This window comes from Gopherus evgoodei, chromosome 2, assembly GCF_007399415.2.
Source record: "Gopherus evgoodei ecotype Sinaloan lineage chromosome 2, rGopEvg1_v1.p, whole genome shotgun sequence".
Lineage (NCBI taxonomy): Eukaryota > Metazoa > Chordata > Testudines > Testudinidae > Gopherus > Gopherus evgoodei.
The window spans coordinates 207,049,524-207,064,331 of record NC_044323.1 but is presented as its reverse complement, the minus strand read 5'-3'; the positions used below and the strand labels follow the sequence as shown (position 1 = coordinate 207,064,331).

At 38.3% G+C, this 14,808-nt stretch overlaps 1 protein-coding gene across 1 annotated transcript in view; it reads left to right on the top strand.

Moving 5' to 3' along the window:
- The window catches only part of PTPRM (protein tyrosine phosphatase receptor type M), a 719,823-nt gene that overhangs the window by 506,391 nt on the left and 198,624 nt on the right, over positions 1–14,808 (top strand).

Genomic DNA, 14,808 nt, shown 5'->3' with positions numbered 1-14,808 from the left:
TGAGTGGATCTAAAAGGCACAATACTGATTTAAAAGGAAGTATATCAGCTTCAGGAAGTATGTGGGCCTGAAGAAAAATAGTTTTCTGTATATAAAGAAATCAAGTGTTTTGATGCAGTCTTTAATAGTGTAATCACATAATACTTTTTTTTCACAGGACCCCTGTTTCATTTATTGCACTCAATGAATGGTGAATGAGATGAGGTTGTGCAGTGGATGAGGCTATGGCCTGTAGGAATCTTGCCTCATTCTCAGCAGAGGTTGAAAGGTGTATATATCGATTGAACCAGAGGGCAGTTGGATGGTCTGGTTATTAAGGCATAGGTTAAGATTCAAGAGACTGGATTCTATCCATAGATGTGTCACAGACTTCCTATGTGATCCTGGGCAAGTTGCTTAAACCATCATTTTTGGAGACTGTCAAGAAATCTCTGTTTTTCAGGTACCCAATCTGAGACATGTGGGGCCTGATTTTCAAAAGTGCTCAACACTCAGCACTCAGATTGAAATGAAGTACCCAACTCAGATTGAAATGAAGTACCCTTTGAAAAAAGCCTTAGGTGTCTGAAGCTGGGCACTCACTGAAGCACCCAAAATTAGTGGACTCTTTAGCAAATTTTGGCCTAAATCTCTCTCTGCCTCAGCTCTCGATCTGTAAAATGGGAATAAAAATAATACTTTCTATCTCACAGGAGAGTTTTGAAAATAAATGTATATGTATTTGTAAGATATTCAGATACTACAGAGATGAGCACAATAGAAGAGTTCATGGGGAAATAAAAAAAAATCTGTATTCGATGCATGGTGGGGGATTATGCAGCGAATTTCGAGGACAGAGAAAAATGCTGACCTGCTGCTTCATTCACTGAGCATCCTGTACATTAATGGATGAAGGGGACTTGTGCTTAAAGTACTATGTAACTATGTAATTAAAGATTGTATCATAATACACACAAATTGCATAGGTAACCTTAATTCTGTCATTTCCTAACTTCCGAATGCTTTACTTCGCAATCCTAATTACAATCTTTCAACAGTTTTTGTTATGAAAATAAGCACAGTCATGACGTATAGTGTATATAGTATAGATTTAGTACACACATATGTATGCTTGGGTTTACAAGTGTATATGAATTACTTAAAACAGGGATTAAAGATGGGACAGACCTCTCTCAAAGTTTGTAAGCCAAAATTATTACTTATTATTTTTCCTCTAAGTGTGCTAGGTCCTTCACAATAGGCACACAAGAGACACATTGCTATCCCAAAGATTTTACAAGCCCTGATCCTGTAACTGGACCCACACAGGCAGACCCTTTGCCTACATAGCTCCAATTACAGGATAAGGACAAGCAAGGATGCAATATACACACAAAGGGACAATATGGATACATGATTGGGTGATTACTCAGCTTAGCCATATTTTTGTCATGATTGTTCGTATATTTGCTTGTAATCCGCAAATGTAGGTAGACTCTGCTGCTGAAGTCGGGTTTTAGACTTTAGAAAATGTTGACTTTGAAATTGCCCATGTAAGACCTGGTTTCCTGCCATGTTATTTTCTTTTATGTTCATACGCAGTACAGAAAAGTAAGTATAGAAAAGTGGGCACTGGGAAAGGACCAAATTCTACACTGCTTTACAGCATACGTAACTCCACTGAAATCAGTGAGTTGCAAGTCAATACAGAATTTATGCCATTTTTCTTAACTGATCTAGGAAAGTGTAAGTAAATAAGGATTTTAGCACATTATTTATAAGAGTCCCTGAAGAATCTGGGTTGAAGTGTGGTGCCATCCTTAATTTATCATCGGTATTCTGGGTATCATATTAAAGTTTACTGATTAGACATTGCAAGCATAGGATGTGACATCCAGCCAGTTACATCATCCAGGAACCTATGTACTAAAATAGATATCATTGTCTTGCATGCAGCAAAGCTTTCTAATGGGCTCTCTCTTCCTAATGGCCTGCCACCTCTAAAACCATTCTAATATTTTTTAAAAATTGGCAGACAGCTTGCACTGCTGCTGGATCGTCAGAGGTGCTAGCTACTGCTGTGCATATTTGAGACACAACTGTATCATTTTATCTTGTATTTGCTAGGTGGCCAGTCAAGAGATGTCACACAGGAAGGGGTTGAGCACTGCCATTAATAATAATCTTTCTCCATAATAGGCTTTGGTGCTTATGCTAGAAACATTCCTCCCGTTATTCCCTTCGCCAAGTCACTATTGTATTCTATACCATTCACCACAATCAGGGAGCAGATTGTTTGGGCTGGAAGCGAGTAGATAAGTCTGTGTCCGTTTTTTTGTTCATAAGTTTATAGAAAATTCTGTAATAGTTAACTTTGCAGTAGTTCCCTGGACTTAACTGTTTATTCCATGTGGGAGAAGTAAGAATAGATAAGCTGCCGTTTGTGATGTTCATGTGTAATGACTAGTTTCCTCAAGATGACAACCAGCACAGACATAATTCTGTTTTCTCCTGACATGTTTTGATGGACAGAACCCCAATGATATTGGTGAGAGCAGTAAAATTACATTAGTAGCTTATTATGTAACTTCAGTTTAGCTTATGAACTAGAAAAGCCTGTGGATCACAAGTCCCATTTCTCTGGCCATAACCATTAACTTTTTTTAAGTCTTTTATTTTGTTTGATATTAAACCAAGGCCATATCTATCCTTTGAGCTTAGCAATAGTGTCCAGAAGCCAGAATAACTGCACTGATGCAAACCCCAGCAGTAGATAAGAAAAACTGTTGAGTTTGCCCTAGTTTCTGGCTACTGGCTGATTAAGTGGGCATATTCTCAAATATAGATGAGGTCTGAGTTTGAGGACAGACTAGTAACTGATTGCACTAACCAACTGCAATGAGACAGGAACATATAACATCACCCGGTAGCCACACATAAACTGTGTTCAAAATTCAAATGACAGAGTTGCAAAGGTAACGTTTCTTGTTGCTGTTGTTCGCTAGGTTGAGGTTAATATCTGAGATGATTTGTTGTGAAGGTGATTTAAAATTTAAATATTTCCTCAACATAATTGCAAAGAACTGGATGGTTGGGTTTTTTTTTGTTTCTTGCTAAGAACTGTGCCTTATCTCAAGTCATTTGTGATATTGTAGGTTAATGGAAATAAAATATTTTACCAATGTGCCTAAAAATGCAAATCATTCCGGGCTTTTGATATTAGGCCAATAATTTCCAGCTGATGAGACATGACCTAAAAATGAATTGCAAGTGTTGAAAACAAAATATCAAACAAACAAAAAAGAAGCAATATTAATACCTCCAAGAATTCAAAAATCAGAAGTCAAACCTCCCCCCAAATAGTGAGATTTAAAAAACAATAAATGTTTGGTTCTTTATTTGCCTTTTTTTTTTGTTCAACCTTTATAGTTCACATTGTCAATGTTTTTTTCTGCAACCATCAGGGCTAGAAATTTACTTTAAAATGAAAGCTAATATTCTCATGTAATCCCATAAATGCAGGAGTTGGGACTTTAGGAAAAACCCCAACTATTGTGAGACCCAAATAAAATCATGAGAGGAGTGGGCATCACTGGCTGCTTCTAAATCCCATGGGCAGTAGGTCCCATCAGGGATAAGTAAAGGAGAGAGAAAGAGAAGTTCTCTTCCCTTCTCCTGCAGCCCAGCATTGCTACATCTCTTCCCCTTCCCATCTGCCTACATGGTGCTCAGCCCTAGAGAAAGAGGCACTTTCCCCATAGCTAAACATTGTGTGAGAAAGCGGGCAAGAGTGAGGAGAACCCAATTTCCCCACATTGGGCTGGCCAACTCCTACTAAGAGCAGCACAACTCTCACCAGCCCAGTACCTAGCAACGTTCTGCACCATGCGTACACCCAATGCACACCTTACAAATCCTCTGTCCCCAGAAACTCTCCACCTAGAACCCAAAACCAATCACAGTGTGTTTTAATTATTTTAATCACACAATTCTTTACCATTGGCACTGGCCACTGTGGTAACATGATACTGCACTAGATGGACCACAAATCTGGTCCAACATGAGAATTCCTGTGTTCCAAAAATAGTTCTGTATCTTTGCCCTGATAGTCTTGTTTGGCTCAGAGATGTCAAAACTACTTACCTGTAAAAATTCAACTTCTTCACTCACTCTCAAAAGCATTAGTAATAGTAATAAAAACATATGAAAATCACACCTTCCCACTCATAAAAATAGCACAATAAAGGGCTCCACTAAGACACAATTGTCCTCTGTTGCCTATTTGAGCTCCAGAGCCCAGGAGGTTGTTTTTTATTGAGAAGGTTCAAAATATCCCCTCTCTGCCATATTTAAATGCTGGATTTAGGCCTTCTGCATGAGACCTCTGTACAGAATCCAAATCTGTGACTCTTCCTAAACCTGTCATGACTTTCACAGTGTCTGATGGCACAAAAGACAAAAACAGTTGACAGAAGACCTTATAATCTGCAGTATGAAAATATCCAAAATGGGGCACTTAAGATCTTGGGAATGACATGAAGCAACTTACTGAGCATTTTAGGAATTGTACAGTGGTCACACTTAAAACCTTCCATTTATGTAGAAAATTTCTATTGGTGCTGGAGTCAGTTCTGTGTTCCCATCCTCAGTCACACATTGGAGTTGCTCCTAGAACTCCAGCTGGCTGCAAATTCCCAGGTGAAGGAGAGAATTAGAAACAAAAATACTGGAGTGTGGGAGGAACTTACATGAGGTAGCATCCTTCTAACTAGCTATAAAACTTGTTCCAGAGAAAAGAGCTTTTGGAATAAATTATCTCCTGAGGTTAGAAGAACATGAATGTGTTGAGCTGACCATTAGATCTGTTACATTAGTTGTATATTTACAGTGTCCGCTTAGAACCCCTGAAAGATACCATACAAAGTTTATAGATATTGAAGTTTGGTTCTTTAATGACATCTCTGTAGCCACAAAAAATGTGATCAGTATCAGAGGGGTAGCCGTGTTAGTCTGGATCTGTAAAAGCAGCAAAGAGTCCTGTGGCACCATATAGACTAACAGACGTTTTGGGGCATGAGCTTTTGTGGGTGCCACAGGACTCTTTGCTGCTTTTACAAAAAATGTGATGTGTGTGGTCTGTGAAATCATCGGAATCCTGTCTTGCAAGCTAGTCTTTCAGGATTTAGGGACGTTGTCCCATAAATTTTGGTGCAGAGGGCCACAGATGTCTATAATAACATAAATTGACATCTTTGCTGAATCAACAGTGTCCACAATAACAAATTAACATGTTTAAGAAAATCCTTATGCCTACTACACAGAAAAAATACACGCTGCTGGGCTATTTGCTGTGTGTTTCTATACAGAGGCACAATATCTACTTTAAATGCAGATAATATGAAACTAATATGTTTTTGTAAATTAAAAAATCACGAGTCTTCCTTCTCCTTTTTATATATATATACACCTCTACCCCGATATAACGCTGTCCTCAGGAGCCAAAAAATCTTACTGTATTATAGGTGAAACCGCATTATATCGAACTTGCTTTGATCTGCCAGAGTGCGCAGCCCCGCCTCCCCCCACCGAGCTCCGCTTTACCGCATTATATCCGAATTCATGTTATATCGGGTCACGTTATATCAGGGTAGAGGTGTATTTTTTCCTTCTGCTAATTCACGGCTTCTTCACCATTCCCCCAATCAAATAATTGGCTTGTTTTACAGCCACAGATTACATACATGTTCCCACACAGAAAATATACACAAAAGAACCAACCAAATGCCATTTAAAATTCAGAATACTATTAAATAAAAGTTTGTTTTCTTTAAGATCTTTCTGAATTTTTTAGCAAGTTTTCTCACCCAGAGCCATGGTTAGACAAATTGAAATAATTTTTATGAAGTGATTCAGAGATCAGATCACAAAATGAGTTGACTTGGATGAATAACTTTGCTTTAGGTCATCTTTTCCAGGGAACCTTTAGATTCATACTCTAAACTTACCCCTTTTACGTCAACAGGTAAGTGGGCACTGCCATTTTCTGGAGGTAGTCCTCCAGACTACCAAAGTATTTTAGCCCAGTTCTCTTGAATGTGAAACCTTAATCTGCAGTGTGCTAGATTTTTGTTGTACTACAAAGAGAGTGAGAATTGATATCAGAGTTGATTGATTGCTATGCTGGTCACACAATTGCATTTAGTTACAATCGGTACTCCCTCAGTGTCAAGCAGTAAATTTTCAGATGAGTTTGAAGGTGGATTTTTTTCCTCTTCTTAAAGAGCCAGTCTCAATTTACATGTATTATTTTTGTATGCATCACATATTTAGAAGCTAAACTACAGTAGTATGTTGATAGCAAAGGGACTTTGAAGTCTATATCATTTGTTCTCTCTTCATTAATGAAAGATTAGTCATGTCTTTCAATCCAAACTAATATACAGATTTGAGTTGGTTTCTGAGTCATATACAAGAGACATCTGATACTCTGTAGCTTGATGCTAAAAGACTAATTTAATTACACTTAAAGGGCAGATGAAATACTCTATCTTTTATTTGGGGTGGGTGTGAGGGGAGAGCGGATCTTCCCTCTATGTGATGGACAACTCATCTCTGTTTCAGTGCCTGTGTTTCCTTCTTATAACTGAACTTGGCTCAGTCAGTGTGGGCCTTGTTCACTGTAAAGGTGTGGAAGAAAGGACTAAATACATACTTCACTGTTGCTGCTGGTGTTCAGAGTTTGCTAAGACTTTTGGTTCCCAAATCAATCACACTTAGATACAACAGCAGTCAGTCTGGGCAGAGCGGCTTTGCCACAAAATATACCAACATTTTGTTGAATAGAACCTTAAAAGAGAACATTATACACTGAATAATATTCATTCAGTTTCCTCAAGGCTAAAATAGAAACACCTTTAAGGTAAAAAGGACAATAGACTATTTCATGCCTTTCTGTCTCTGACATCTCATTCTGGATTCACAGATAACTAAAGCACAACTTTAAAATCTTTCACTGCAAATCTCAACAGTGCTTAGCAATTTTTTTTTCCTGCTAAGTATTGGTGTTTACTGTCTAAGAAGAGTAATGTCCTTGAAAACAGGTGCTCCTTAATCCCATAATATTCTACAACCCTGATGCTATAAATGTCTTAACACCAAATAGGCTATACTGCATAGTAAAACCACAATTTGCTAAGTAACTTTTGTTGCTTAAGGACTGTAGTTTTCTAAAAGAGGGAGTTGTTAGTTTGCAGGGTGATTTAATGAAATATCAAACCAAGTGCCATCAGGTGTCTGCTGAGTAGGACAATGAGGTAAATGTTGCTTTGTGTGCAACTGAGACTTCTATATAAAAAAAAATAAAATGAAAAGTTGGGGGGAAGTAATATTGTGAAATCAATCTAAAACTTTTTTGTTAATATACCATAGATTTAGTCTCTTGTATTGTACAGCAAAGAGCAGCTATAACATGATGTTGCTGTCTCTTGAATGATGTCAGAATAGGGCACTGAGTTTCTTTAGTCATTAGTATTGTATTAGTTCTCCTGAGTAATTATATTTTTGTTTGAACTTTTTAGTCTTTAATCCATTAAATACCCCTTGAATCCCATAAATGATGCTTTGGCTGAAATACTTTTATTTGACTGTATCAACCAGGGTTATGACTAGATTAATGATAATCTGTCTCAAGGTAGCATCTGTCAGTATTCTCTCATTTCCTCAAGGAAAATCTTCTCGGCATAAAGAGTTTGCACATCCTCCCCTCCCCCCTGTTTCTTTTCCACTTTTCTTCCTTGAGCAGCTTCTCTACCATAATGCAACTGAAAAGGATACAGTGCTACTACAAGACCCTCAGTGAAGGACAAGGGCCATTTGCTTTGAATGGCATGTACTTTTCTATTTTTATCTCTTTCAATTTTCTTTGCTATTGTTCTCCTGCGATGAAATGTCTTACTTGGACATTGGAGAATTTAAAAAATGCTTCAGTCACCCTCATCTGCTGCTTTCACAACAGTTGTGCTAATTTGTCATGCTGACCCTCTGCTTCCATTGTGAGCAGATACTTTAAGATTCTGCCATTAGTGAACAATTTTCTTGCACGGTTCAAGAAAATGGCCCAAATTCATCCAAAGCAGAACGTTAATGAAGTCAGTGGAAGTACTTCATAGATGGAACTGGCCAAATTACCGTTCGCAAGAACTAAGCAGGCAGGCAGAGTGGAAGGATAGTAGAAGGTGGTCAGAAATCAAAACACAACTTTGTAAGTCTTATCCGCCTTGACAAAGTGCCCCAATAAAAAAAAGAAATAATTTTGCAAGAATTATCATGGCTGTTGGAAGCAAGCTTATTTTTCAGTTGTGATATACGAGGAGAGTGAAATTATCAAATACTTTATTTTACTGCTGATTGCAAATAAGCTACAGAAAGAAATTCAAATTACTGTCAGAAGAATCTTACATAGTTTTGGTTAGTTCTTGTGCCAACCCAACGGCAGCAATGATCCAAATAAAAGGAGCCAGTATCTGGAGTAGAGGAGAATTTTATAGAGCTTATGCCAGATAAACCCTACTACTATCCGTGCTGAGCCGCAAAGCATATAAAGAAGCCAATTTATTTTTTTTTTAGTGACTGAAACTCAGGATGGCTTCTGTTGAGATTTCTCACACTAATTCTAAATTCTGAGATACAACAAAGTCAGATGTTGGGCCATGTGCTAAGGCGTTCCTAAGCTACACTCAGCGCAACTATGGGAGGGGATAATTTCTCCCACTCTTTCTGGTCCTCTAATCTTAGGGGCACAAGTTAGAACAGCCATGGGGTTACTCTAACTTGTCTGAAAGAGACTCAGTACACCAGAAGAAATCATTCTCTAGTCATGCACTTTACACAGGTTGGGGGATGGGAGGAGCATGTGGTTAGTGCCATTTAAGCTTGTTTAAGGCCACTCAGAGATTAACCTTGCAAAGTGTTGCCAGGCAGTACAAGCAGCCAGAATAGGGACAATGCATCTAGCCCACTGTGTTAATGCTTATAAGAATATGCTTATCAGTTACAGTACGTAGCCAGTTAGGATAGATTTGCATTTAAAATCTTTGTTCACCTACTACAAACATTTCCTAGATTATTCAATATGCACACAGCAATAAGATTATCATCATTTTAGGCCCAATTTTGCCTCAGTGTTGGTGGGAGTTTGGCCTTCAAAAGGACTGCAGGATGATGGCCTGTAATATTTTAAAAGGATCTAAATAAAGAACATTTATTTAGATCATAAAATGTTGTAGGCAAGGACTGTTACGTGTGTACAATGGGGCCCTGATCCTTAACAGGGACATCTAGTTGCTATCACAGTACCAGTTCTGCTGTTATTACTAACAATGAGACATCGTGGACAGTATTTTAATATTCTATATTCTACAAATTATACACCGATTAAAAAAAAAAAAGTAAAGTGAAGGTCCAGCGAGGGAAACCAGCTCTTGTTGCCTATAGAAACTGAACAAATGCTCCCAGCAGGAATATACTTAGATGTACATTGAATGAACTCTGCCTCTCTTTTGTTGGATTTAGAACAGTAATACTCCAGTAAGACTGGAGTACTGTACATTGGTTAAATGTTCTTTGCAAGTATCACTGTCCATCTACAAACAAAATTACTTTGTGTTCTAATTTACTTTTAAACCCTACCTTTGTCTCCCTCTTTTCTCCAGCTTTTTTTCTCTTTCACCACAAGTTCCACCCTCCTAGTCTGCAATATTCTAGTTTTCCTGCACCCTATCTTGTTGACTTTGTCCCTTTTCATCTTCTCTCCTCGCTGTCTCCTTCCTCCCTCTTCCTTCTCATTAGCTGCTCTCTTTCCTTGGGCTCCTTTCCCTCTTCCTGCAATCAGTGTCATGTTTATTCTGATTGGAAAATATTATCTTCAAACCTACCTCCTTCTCTTACTTCCATCCTTTCCCCTGCTGCCCTTTGTCTCCAGAGTCTTAGAGTATGTAATCTACTAGTGCATCTTCCACTTCCTTCCCTCCAACTCTTTCCTTGAGCCCTTCCAAATTGACCTGTGTCTAAACATGACATCCAGAAAAAAAGGACTAACTACTTCTTCCCACGTTGGAAGCACATTGTGCTAGGCACTGTACACACACACAGAGTGTGTGTGCCCCAAAGAACTTTCAGTCTGAAAACACAGGTAAATAGCTGGAATAAGTAATTACTAATATTCCAGTTTTGCAGGTGGCTACTGAGGTACAAAGAAATTAAATTACTTGTCCCAGGTCACATAAGAAACCTGGGGCAGAACTGGGAATTGAAACCAAGTCTTCCAAATTCAAAACCTCATCCCTTTAGCCACAAGATCACCTTTCCTCTCCCCTTATTCTTTCTGACCTCTCTCTACTATAGTTTTTTGTAACAAAAGAGGCTATTTAAAAGAGCATTAAAGTGGAAGGAAAATATTTTACTTCAAACAATGACTTGGGGAATGTAATTATTTTTACTGTATACTGTTGAATGTCATATACTAATTTTTAATAAAGTAGAGTCTCTATTGGGTAGGTACGGCTAAGAATATATCCAAAACCTAGAAAAGCAAGATGATATTCAATGAATGCCACATCTGTGTACACTCAGTTTACTCCCAATGGTTTACTCCTAACATGTGTGAGATTAGTGTGTAATATATGTACTGTAGACCAAATTTGCACTTGCAGACATGGAGCATTTCTCTTTGCCCTCTATATATACATGTAGAGAAAACTGTCTGGGGAAGGGGGAAAGAAATTCACCCTGAAAAATGCCAGGGGCCAGTGCTGCTACCATTCTCCCACAGATTCTATTATGGGAGGTACAACTGTTAATTCTGACTGAGGATTTTAGAGCCCACCAATGCCTACACTACTTCTCTATGGTGAAATCAGCTCCCTTTGGCCTCCTATTTACTTCAGTGGGAGCCTTGCCCAGATAGGGAGACTTAGTTACTGTCACATGCTGCTTACAGGAGGTATAATGTTTGCTGATTATATTATATGAACCATTATAATATTGCACCTGCCTTCTCCAGAGTAATAACAAGGACTTGTGTCTCCAATGCATTGAGTCCATCAATTTTCATTACCTATGTAAAAGAAACCTGTAAGATATCTACAGATAAAAATATTTATCGCCTCACATTTTTTGTATCATGTTCTCATCCATTGGCTTGTATTGATAAGCATTTAAAAGAAAAAAGAAAAAAATTAAGAAATATATTTATAAATGATTTTTACTTCCTTGACTAACTTTAACTTTTTCCCCATTCAAATTGGTAGAAGGAATAGTCCTCAGAGAATGATACTTTATCAGAACATTTCATATGCTAAAGTTAAGGGAATTTTGAGCTAAAACCATAAAATTTTCTTAGTGGGAAAAGGTGAGTTTATATTTTTTCCATCTTTGCCCACTGAATGCAGTTAAAGGAATTTGCTCATATTTTCAAATATATTCACCTCTGAGTTGAAACCAATCATGGACAATTTTGACTCCAAAACGGAGAGTTTTTCAGTTTAAGACACTGAAATAGGGATTATAATGAAAGCTCTGATGAAACCTTAACTATAACAAGTACAATCAAGAGTCCTGTAATATATGTTTACATCTGTTAGAGAAAAACAATGCCCACCTATTGAGAATAACTTTCTATATTATGTCAAGTATCAGAGGGGTAGCCGTGTTAGTCTGGATCTGTAAAAGCAGCAAAGAGTCCTGTGGCACCTTGTAGGCTAACAGATGTATTGGAGCATGAGCTTTCGTGGATGAATACCCACTTCGTCGGATGCATGTATTCACCCACAAAAGTTCATGCGCCAATACGTCTGTTAGTCTATAAGATGCCACAGGACTCTTTGCTGCTTTCTATATTATGATTGCCTGTTGTTTGAATCATAACCTTCGTTATTTCTTTTATTTAAGAGAAAGGCATTAAACCCAAATACTTCCTGAATGTGCCTGTTGTGTGAAAGCTTTAATTAAATCTACAAGTAAAGCTTTAAAAGAACAAGAATTAAATTAATTGCAACAAGGGCCACACATTTGTTTCAGTGACAGTCCTTTGCGCTTCAGAGAAAAGGCAATCTGCGTACCCTTATCTGAATTAGTAAACTCAATATCACTTTTCATTAGGATGGCAGGTCATTGTCATGTGTTTTCCATCTGACACTGTTTACATGTTAATGGCCTCACAAATAGTCTGTTTCAACTACTTTTTGATAAGATTCCAAAGCTGTAAATCCATGAAGTGGAATAACTGTCTTCTGCTTTCTGCACCATTGGCTTTTGTGAGTTCTTCTCTAGATTGAGCTTCATAATTAGGCAGCAGCATAATTAAGGCAAATTCAATAATGCAAATAGGGCAAAAGGATTTATAGCTGATTATAGTTGTTATGCCATACTTGAGATTAATTAATTTATAAGCATCATTATTTGACTTTTCAATGATGCACAGTCTAAAAGTAGAAAATATTAGTTCTTAAGAAAAATTTCATAGCTAAAGTTGGTGAGTGCTGGCTTATTTAGAAAATAATGGAGAACCCGTATACATTTCCAGGCAAAGGTTCAATAGAACATGCTGCTTTAGTTGTTTAGTGTATGATGGCTTTGAATCACAACCTGATCATGGTGTGTGTGTGTGTGTGTGTGTGTGTGTGTGTGTTTTCCCCCAGTATAAGATAATCAGCATGCTGCCTAAAGTCGTACCCTTAAAAGGAAATGTCATATTTACATCCAATAATTTGACTAGACAAAGGAAAGCTTTACTGCCTTAAAATCTTGGAGTATTAAAACCTAGCTCAAATGAGTAAAACAAATTGAGCAGGAGAACTTAGATCTGATGACCTAAAAATACCTAAGATGAGGGTCTATTCCTGCACCCATGCTAAAGTATTTTCAAAAAGGTGCTAAGTGCTTTGAATGCCCATTAATTTTAGTTGGGGATCAAGGCTACTCAGCATCTTACAGTATCTGGGCCCAAGTTAGTGTGGCTCAGCCATACTGAAAAGAGAAGTATTTGGAAGCCTGTTTTGCACTGGTCTCTAACAGGATATAATTAGTATGGCAAGACTTACATTTTATGGCTGTCCCTGTAGAAGCCTTGGGACAGGCAAAGAGTAATGGTTTCTATTTTTCTTGTTCATCTAATATGCAAAACAAGTTTAACTATGTACTGTCCCGTCCATTCTACTGCATATTCTTGTACTTGCTTTTCACTTGCTGGTTACTGAAGGTTAAAATACAGGAATCCATCCTTTCTGTGTCTATTTAGCGGCAGACATACAGTGTGTACAGTCCACTGTAAAATTGAGTCAGATATTAATGATACTGTCAATTGGATAGAATTGCTGGGGCTCTCCAAAAAGCAAATGATGGAAGATTAAAGTCTGGGGGCCTCTGAATTTCCTTTCAGCACAGCAGAACATTAATAAATCACTGTTTTGGGATATGCAATGAATTTCCTCTTATACTGCATTTTATACAAACAAATATGGTTGCAGATTGTGTATGAGCAGGATGTACATTTGATTTTATTGTGTAAGTTAACATTGCTTTTATTCCCTGTATTTAAACATTAAAAATCATCCACAGCAAGATTGTACCCTTTCCTTCTGCAGGTGGAGAGGATGCCGATCTGACAGAAAGGGTTGGGCAGAAACTCACTTCCATAGCATTGTTCCCCCTCCTCAGTACCCCAGTGATATCTGACTGGGAGTTAACGTTGCTTGAAGCACCTTTTAATTCCCTTTGGATCTCTCCATGACTACTCCTATGCAGCCACAGGAGGAATTAGCCAGTAGCTGAAAGAGCCATGCTGAAAGAGAGAAAGCCAGACCTTTCTATGGACACCCCTGCTTCTGTGGGACTACAGCTGTCCCATAGGATCCCTGCTTTCTAGAAGGTTCCGATCTTCTGCAGCCTCCACACTCCCCCAAGATCCCTTGCACCCAAGTGGATGATCACTTAATCCTCCAGGGTTGACCTTTTGGAGTTTACTGGTCTCTCTGATCCTCTTCCCTGGGTTTCTTCATGGTATAGGACATGGGTAGGCAACTTATGGCATGCATGCCAAAGGTGGCACGTGAGCTGATTTTCAGTGGCACTCACACTGCCTAGGTCCTGGCCACTGGTCTGGGGGGCTCTGCATTTTAATTTAATTTTAAATGAAGCTTTTTAAACGTTGTAAAAAATGTATTTACTTTCCATGCAACAATAGTTTAGTTATATATTATAGACTTCTAGAAGGAGACCTTCTGAAAAGGTTAAAATGTATTACTGGCACGCAAAACCTTAAATTAGAGTGAATGAATGAAGACTCAGCACACCACTTCCGAAAGGTTGCCGACTCCTGGTATAGGAGATCTCTCATAATATCCATTGCTTTTCAAGTGAGCTTACAGAAAAGCAGCATGTTTTAGTTGTAAATAGCATGAGAGTAAGAAGCAGCAGTTCTAGGTTTATTTCTGGTTCTGCCACTTGCTCCCTGACAAGATCACTTACCCACTTAGTGTCTGTTTCCTCATCTGTTCAATATTGATAATACCCCACCATAAAGGAGTCTTGTGAGGATTAATTAGAGCCTGATTTTCTGAAGTGCTGAGTGCCCGTAAGCGCCCATTGACTTTGGTTGAGGTTGAGGGTGCTTCTGAAAAGTAGCCCCTTATGACTTGGTTTAGATTCCTAGTTCCAGTCATGTTGGGAGGCAAGAAAAGATGAACACCGCCTGAACAATAGCACATGGAGACACTATATGTGCTTAGGGCAGAAATAGTTATAAGTGCTTCCAGGACACTATGCACTTGCTAG